Raw genomic sequence first — 8,439 nt, 5'->3', positions numbered from 1 at the left:
GACTTTCCTTCGTAATGTGACGCAGCACAGCCGTCATTCCTACCCCCCCCGGCGCCGCGCACCGGCTCCTCAGCGTTGTTTTATTCCGTCCCGGAGCCTGCGCTGTTATGTTATCCCGTGGCCAGGCACACTTAGCGCTGCCCGTCTTCTGGCATCATTTGGTGTCAGGATGGCTGCGCCTGTGCGGCCGCGCTGGCAGAGAGCCCGCCTCGCAGAGTCTTCTGATTTAATCCCACTGGGGGCCTGGGATCCATGGACATGCGCAGTGCATATCCTCGCCTCTCACTCCCCTCCCTACGGCTTCTTAAGACTGTGCGGTGTCACGGCCGTGGCATGCTATTAGGGACCAGCTGACACCGAACAGTCTGAAGAAGCCATAGGGAAATGAGTGAGAGGTGGAGGTTCAGATATGCACTGCGCATGTCCATGGATCCCAGGCCCCCAGTGGGATTAAATCAGAAGACACTGCGAGGCGGGCTCTCTGCCAGCACGGCCGCACAGGCGCAGCCATCCTGACACCAAATGATGCCAGAAGACGGGCAGCGCTAAGTGTGCCTGGCCACGGGATAACATAACAGCGCAGGCTCCGGGACGGAATAAAACAACGCTGAGGAGCCGGTGCGCGGCGCCGGGGGGGTAGGAATGACGGCTGTGCTGCGTCACATTACGAAGGAAAGTCCCACCTCCGGGACGGTTTTACGGTATCAGTGGACACATTTTATAAGTGTTAAGTTCTGCGTGTGCAAGGAGCTAAACAAAAATAGCTACCTTTTCCTTGTGCAGCATTACTGCTGCACAAGGTGGCTCTTTCAGTAACAAACGCCTTGGGGGGGGGGGGACAGATTTCCTTACATTTCAGTTGTTGTGTCAGCGTGGCGGTCGCATGACACATTGCCGGCTACACAGCTGGGGATCAGCTGACGTTACTGAAACCCAATAACACTGGGTCGTATGTTTTGACTGTGCAGACGGCACTTCTGAGCCTCAACTGGCGGTGTTGGAGCACAGGAATTTAAGTTCAGGTGGTAGAAAGATGAACACAACAGGAGACCTGGATAACGTATACAGTGACCTAATTATTTAATCAGGAGGAGGAGTGGCAAATTCCTGCGAGATCCAGGCCTTGTTCATTTTCAGGAAAGTAAGCCGGTCAACGTTATCGGAGGATAGTCGCATGCGACGGTCAGTTAGTACACCACCTGCAGCACTAAAGACACGTTCCGATAATACACTGGCCGCAGGGCAAGACAGCACCTCCAATGCATACTGGCTTAGCTCTGGCCATGTATCCAGCTTTGAGACCCAAAACTTGAAAGGGGAAGAGCCGTCTGGGAGTACAGCAAGAGGGCAAGACATGTAGTCTGTCACCATCTGACGGAACCGTTGCCTCCTGCTGACTGGAGCCGTCTGTGATGGTGTAGACTTTTGTGGGGGGCACAGAAAACTGTGCCACAGTTGGGCCATACTGGTCTTGCCTTGGGCAGAGGCACTGCTTCTGCTCCCTCTTTGTGCAGAGCCTCCTCCACTGCCTGGACGCACTGAGCTGCTTTGTAATGCACTAGCAGCACTTCTCTCAGTTGGAATGGAGAAGATGATGGAATTGACCAGTGTGTCTTGGTACTCCCGCATTTTTCGCTCCCGGTTCAACGGTGTGATGAGGCTTTCTACGTTGTCCCGGTAGCGAGGATCGAGGAGGGTGAACACCCAATAATCAGACATGTTGAGAATGTGGGCGATGCGGCGGTCGTTTCTCAGGCACTGCAGCATGTAATCCACCATGTGCTGCAGACTGCCAACTGCCCAAGAAACGCTGTCCCCTGCTGGAGGCGTGATCTCTGCCCGCTCGTCATCACCCCACCCTCGCTGTACACACTGAGTACTGGACAATTCGGTAACTCCCTCCTCTGGACGGACGTCTTCCTCCTCCATTGACTCCTCCTCATCCTCCTCACAAACTGTCCCCTGCCTACGCGTTTGTGAGGAACCACGTGGCGCTGACTGTCCAGAAGATGATGGAAATGGTGAATCCTCATCCTCCACCTCTTCCACAACATCATCCCTTAGCGCTTGCAGTGATTTTTCAAGCAGGCAGATAAGGGGGACAGTCATGCTGACTAGTGCATCATCTGCACTCGCCATCCGCGTGGAATAATCAAAGGGACGCAAAACCTGGCAGACGTCATTCATAGTGGCCCACTCTGTGGTTGTGAAGTCTGTACGGCGCTGACTGCGACTTCTTTGCGCCTGAAGCAGCTGGTACTCCATTACAGCTTGCTGCTGCTCACACAACCGCTCCAACATATGTAACGTGGAATTCCACCTGGTAGGTAGGTCACATATGATGCGATGTTCCGGCAGGCGGTGTCGGCGCTGCAGAGCCGCAATGCGCGCTTTTGCCGTGCTGGAACACCGCAAGTGAGCACACTCTAGGCGGACCTTGTGCAGCAGTGCATCAAGATCCGGATAGTCCCTCAAAAAGCTCTGCACGACCAAATTGAGCACATGTGCCAGACATGGGATGTGAGTGAGGTTGCCGAGGCCCAGAGCTGCCACCAGATTTCGGCCATTATCACACACTACCATGCCTGGCTGGAGATTCGCTGGCACAAACCACACATCGCTCTCCTGCTTGATGGCATTCCAGAGCTCCTGCGCTGTGTGGCTACGATTCCCCAAAAAAATTAATTTCAACACGGCCTGTTGACGTTTGGCCACGGCTGTGCTCATGTCGGTCGTAACAGGTACACGTTCATCACGGGTCCATGTGGAGGTGGACTGTGACGGCTCCTGCAGCGATGATTCTGAGGAACTGGTGTAAGAGGAGGAGTCAATGCGTACAGAATGGATTCCTGCAATCCTTGGAGTGGGCAGGACACGTCCTGCGCCACTCGCACGGTCTGTACCTGGCTCAACAACATTAACCCAATGGGCAGTGAGGGAAAGGTATCGCCCCTGTCCATGTTGACTGGTCCACGCATCGGTGGTGAGGTGGACCTTGCTACTGACGGCGTTCAGTAGCGCGTGTTTTATGTGTCCCTCCACATGCTTGTGCAGGGCAGGGACGGCTTGCCTGCTGAAGTAAAAGCGGCTGGGCACATTGTACTGTGGGACTGCCAATGACATCAAGTCACGGAAGCTGTCAGTCTCCACCAGCCTGAATGACAGCATTTCCAGTGACAGAAGTTTGGCAATGCCTGCAGTCAGAGCCTGTGCTCGTGGGTGGTTTGACGAGAAAGGCCGCCTTTTCTCCCATGCCTGTACTACCGATGGCTGTAGACTGGGCTGGGAGTGTGTGGATGACTGGGAAAGTGGCGCTGCGGGTGGAATTACAGCGGGTCTCTGGACAACAGGGCCAGAGGTTCTTCCACGGCGATCCTGGGAGGAAGCCGAACCAGCTGCGTGTGAGCTAGAGGAAGAGGCAACACGAGCTGAAGAGGTGGTAGCTGCCGCTGTTGGTTGGCCTACCTCTTCAGTGTGTTTTTCTAACTCCGCCGGGTGCCTGTTGCGCACATGTTTCCACATGTTGGAGGTATTGAGGTTGCTGACATTTTTCCCTCTTTTGACTTTTTGATGACACACGTTGCATCTGACATAGCAAATGTCATCTGCAACTGTGTCAAAAAAGGACCAGGCACTGCAAGTCTTGGGAGCGCCCTTTTTGGCTTTTGGAAGAGACATGCTCCTAACGGGTGCCAAAGCGGAGGCTGCAGGATCCGCAGTCTTCCCCCTCCCTCTCCCTCTTTGGGCCGTACGGGGAATCTCTTCCTCAGAGCTGCTCCCACCACCTTCCTGTCCCTCACGCCAAGATGGGTCGAGGACCTCATCATCTACACTACCCTCTGCCCCCAACTGCTCCTCCTGGGTAGTCTCAGCAGCAGAGCACGCACCAGTAAGTGGCACCTGAGTGTCATCATCAGCTGATGCGGCCTGCGATGTGGTGACCGGAGCCACTGGCCCACCCGCCTCTTCAGAGGAAGACAGAAAAAGCTGTTGGGCATCACTGCACCCTGCCTCTTCTTCCATTTCTCCAATGCTGCTTGGCTGGCCCTCTGTTTCCAAGCCAAGAGATTCAGAGAACAGAAGTAGAGACGGCTCCTGTCCTGGGCTCTCTGTCTGCCTGGGCAATTTGGCAGGTGGTGAAGAGACAGATGGCTGCTCTCCAGTGCTCTGTGTCTGAGAGGATGTGGCACTAATTGAAGTTGATGCATTAGCTGCCATCCATCCAACAACGGCTTCAATTTGTTCTTCACGCAGCAGCGGTGTACGGCGCTCTGACACAAAGCTGCGCATGAACGACTGTTGCCTGGTGAAAGTGGGTGCTGATGAGTCACCGGTGCCCGCAGCAGGCACAGAATCCCCACGTCCCCTCCCTGCTCCGCGCCCACGCCCACGCCCACGGGCCTTACTCACTGCCTTCTTCATCTTGGTTGACTGATAAAGATAAGCAGAAAAGTACTAACGGATTTGTGTGCTTATTCCTGAGCAACTCCTCCTAACAGGTATAAGAAACACTAATTTTCTAAAGTGTGGACTAGACTTTAATATGAGCTAATGTGGCCTACAGAAATGTAAAGTGGTGTAACTGGTGTGTTTGGTGAACTTTATTATTTATTTCTTTTTTGGGGGCTGAACTGACAACAGATAGAGCTGCAGTCACACGGAGACCGTGCAGACAGACGTAAACGGCGCTGCAAGGCCCAAAAACCCTCCTCTACGTTATCCTATGTAGTGTTTTTCCACAAATTAGCTGGAGACGGGTGGAAAGACACTAATAGGATTTTTTTAAATTAATTAGCAGCAGACTACACTACTTGAAAAAAAATTAAAATTGATTTGGCGGTATGACGCAGTGAACAACCCTGAGCTGGAGACAACCAGGCTACGGCTGCTCACAGACTACAGGGCGAGCTGCAGTCACACGGAGACCGTGCAGACAGCCGTAAACGGCGCTGCAAGGCCCAAAAACCCTCCTCTACTTTATCCTATGAAGTGTTTTTCCACAAATTAGCTGGAGACGGGTGGAAAGACACTAATAGGATTTTTTAAAATTAATTAGCAGCAGACTACACTACTTGAAAAAAAATTAAAATTGATTTGGCGGTATGACGCAGTGAACAACCCTGAGCTGGAGACAACCATGCTATGGCTGCTCACAGACTACAGGGCGAGCTGCAGTCACACGGAGACCGTGCAGACAGCCGTAAACGGCGCTGCAAGGCCCAAAAACCCTCCTCTACTTTATCCTATGTAGTGTTTTTCCACAAATTAGCTGGAGACGGGTGGAAAGACACTAATAGGATTTTTTTAAATTAATTAGCAGCAGACTACACTACTTGAAAAAAAAAAAAAAAAAAAAAAAAGAACAGTATGAGGCAATGAACCACCCTCCCTGAACTGAATACAACCAGCTATGGATGGCCTATGTGGCTGCACTCAGACTAGAGAGTGGGCTGCACTCACACACACACACACACAGACCTTGCAGATCGCTGTGAAAACAGCGCTACAAGGCAAAAGCAAGGTGAATAGTAGGTGAACACAGCGGTTGCTAAATTAGCCTTTGGAAAGCACAAAGAAGCAAATCGCTATCTCTAAACTGTCCCTCAGTCAGCAAACAGCGTCCTGTCACTAACTGAATTCACAGCAGAGTGATCGCAAAATGGCGCCAGCGACTTTTAAACTGCATCATGACATCATTTCAGCAGCCAATCACAGCCTTGCCAGTAGTTTCATGCCCTCCATGCTAAACAGGATGTGCCCACACTTGGAATCATTCTCATTGGCTGAATTTCGGAATTTTGAATCTGGAAACTTCCGATTCCGGTATCCGATACGCGGCAAGTATCGGAATCCCGGTATCGGAATTCCGATACCGCAAGTATCGGCCGATACCCGATACTTGCGGTATCAGAATGCTCAACACTAGTCCTCACACAGCTCCATTGACAGAAAAATAAAAGGGGGTCCCAGAATTTATTTTATTATAAACTTTCAAATTTTTTTACCACTAAATTAAAAAAAAAGAAAAAAAAAACAAAACTGGGCAAGTTTGGTATAACCGTAATTGTTCTGACCTCGAGAATCATGATACCATGTATTTTTTTACCACACAATGAACACTGGAAAAACAAATGTTTGAATTGCATTTGTTCGCTATGTCAACACATTTAGATTTTTTTTTTTGCAGAACATTTTATGGTAAAATCAAAGATGATACTCAAAAGTGCAACTCGTCCATTGAAAAATCAAGCCCTCATACATCTATGTGGTTTGAAAATAAAAAAGTTCCGTCTTTTGGAAGAAGAGAAGGAAAAAACAAAATTGCCTCAGTCGGGTAGGGATTAGTGTTGAGCATTCCGAAACTGCAAATATCCGGTATCGGCCGATATTTGCTGTATTGGAATTCCGATACCGAGTTCCGATATTTTTGCGATATCGGAAATCGGAATCGGAAGTGTGCGGTGCGTATGGTTCCCAGGGTCTGGAGGAGAGGAGACTCTCCTTCAGGCCCTGGGATCCATATTCATGTAAAAAATAAATAATAAAAAATATTGATATACTCACCCCTCCGGCGGACCCTGGCTCTTAGCGGTGCCTCCGTTCCTAAGAATGCAGGGAGTGAAGGGCCTTCGATGACGTCGCGGCTTGTGATTGGTCACGTGAGCGGTCACATGAGCGGTCACGCGACCAATCACAAGCCGCGACGTCATCGAAGGTCCTTCACTCTGCATTCTTAGGAACGGAAGCAGACGCTTGGACCGGTGAGAACCGGGGCCGTCGGAGGGGTGAGTATATCAATATTTTTTATTTTTATTCTTTATTTTATACATGAATATGGATCCCAGGGCCTGAAGGATAGTTTCCTCTCCTTCAGACCCTGGGAACCATTCCGATATTTTGTGTCCCATTGATATGCATGGGTATCGGTATCGGCGATATCCGATATTTTTTGGATATCGGCCGATCCAATCCGATAACGATACCTTTGCATATCGGAAGGTATCGCTCAACACTAGTAGGGATTAATTATTAAATTGATCATTTAAAAGCCAGATGCCATTCATATGTAAAAGATAGAGTTACCCATGAGAATATGGATGAAAAATCATCTGTTTTTTCAAAATTTAAATCTGATGCTTTTACTTATGTTCGTCTGAACCTGACCTACCATTCAATTTTATATAGAGACACATGGGAGGGTTTCAGTTTGATTATATATAAATATGACAAATAGAAAGGCCTGTTCCATTATATACTATAGGGTTTCATTTATCAAAACAGTAAAAGTATTTGTTGCCCGTAGCAACCAATCAGGACTTGGCTACTATTTTTTCAGAGCATGTTAAGAAATGAAAGCTGAGCTTTGATTGGCTGCTATGGACAACAAAAATAGTCCTCCTATTACACAGTTTTGATTAATAAGGTCCTATATGTATTCTGCTCTAGAAACAATGCAATATCTCAGAGTCTCCACCACCACAGCACACAGAGGCCACATTGCACCATATTAAAGAAGAATAGTTATTTGTGCCCTGCCATAAGGGCTTTATGTACTATTTATGCTATTTCTTCCTGGTATGTCCACTGGCTGCTATTACGGTTTTTGTTTTTTTTCCCCTGTATGTTTTCTCATTTTAACTCCTTGATGCCAATACACAGTTTGGCTTTATCTTTCCATTTGGATCTACTTCCCCTTGCATTTTCCCTTCTGACTTCTAATTAATCCCCTCTTGTGTCTGTGACCAGTCTCCCTGCTGCCCCTCCCTCCTGATCACACCTGGCCTATTTCCTGAGCTCTTAGCCTGTTATAAATTCAGAGACACAGGTCTGTCTGGACCATGGTCTGTCTCTAGAAGGATGTCTCTAAAAGGATAACAGCAAATATGATAGCAGAAATATGCCAGAAGTGAACAGAAGGTAAGACTAACCACTGTTAATAAATGTACTAAATTTCATTCCCTTTGTGCCACACTTATTCTCATCAGGCTGACATACGCTCTAACAGTTTTGGCTCTGTTACTCCTCACTCTCCTTCGCTATCCTCAAACCCCAGCACCCCCTAACAAGTAATAATCTCTCCTTCCCTCCTGCCTCCCCACCTGACCTCCTCCGCTGACCTGCTCCTCAACCTCAGATCCCTCCTAATAAAACACAAAACAAGCCGCCCACTCTCCTGTTGTGAACTCTGTTTCCGGGCTCCCTCCTGTGGTCATGAGTGGTACTGTGTGAGTTCTCTCTTTGGGCTCCTCCTGGTGGCTCTTTTTGTTATTTTGCAGGTTTCTGGCAGGATCAGCTGTCTCGTCATCTGCTAGTTAGGTTTCCTATTTAATCCACCTGGTCCTTCATTCCTTGCCTGTTGCCGTTGTATTCAGTGCTATTATGATTGCTCCTGTCTACATCCGTTATCAGTCTCTCCAAGAGAAGCTAAGTTCTGTTTGC

The sequence above is a fragment of the Ranitomeya variabilis genome, chromosome 1 (assembly GCF_051348905.1).
Source record: "Ranitomeya variabilis isolate aRanVar5 chromosome 1, aRanVar5.hap1, whole genome shotgun sequence".
Taxonomy (NCBI): Eukaryota; Metazoa; Chordata; class Amphibia; order Anura; family Dendrobatidae; genus Ranitomeya; species Ranitomeya variabilis.
This window is presented reverse-complemented; position numbering follows the sequence as displayed.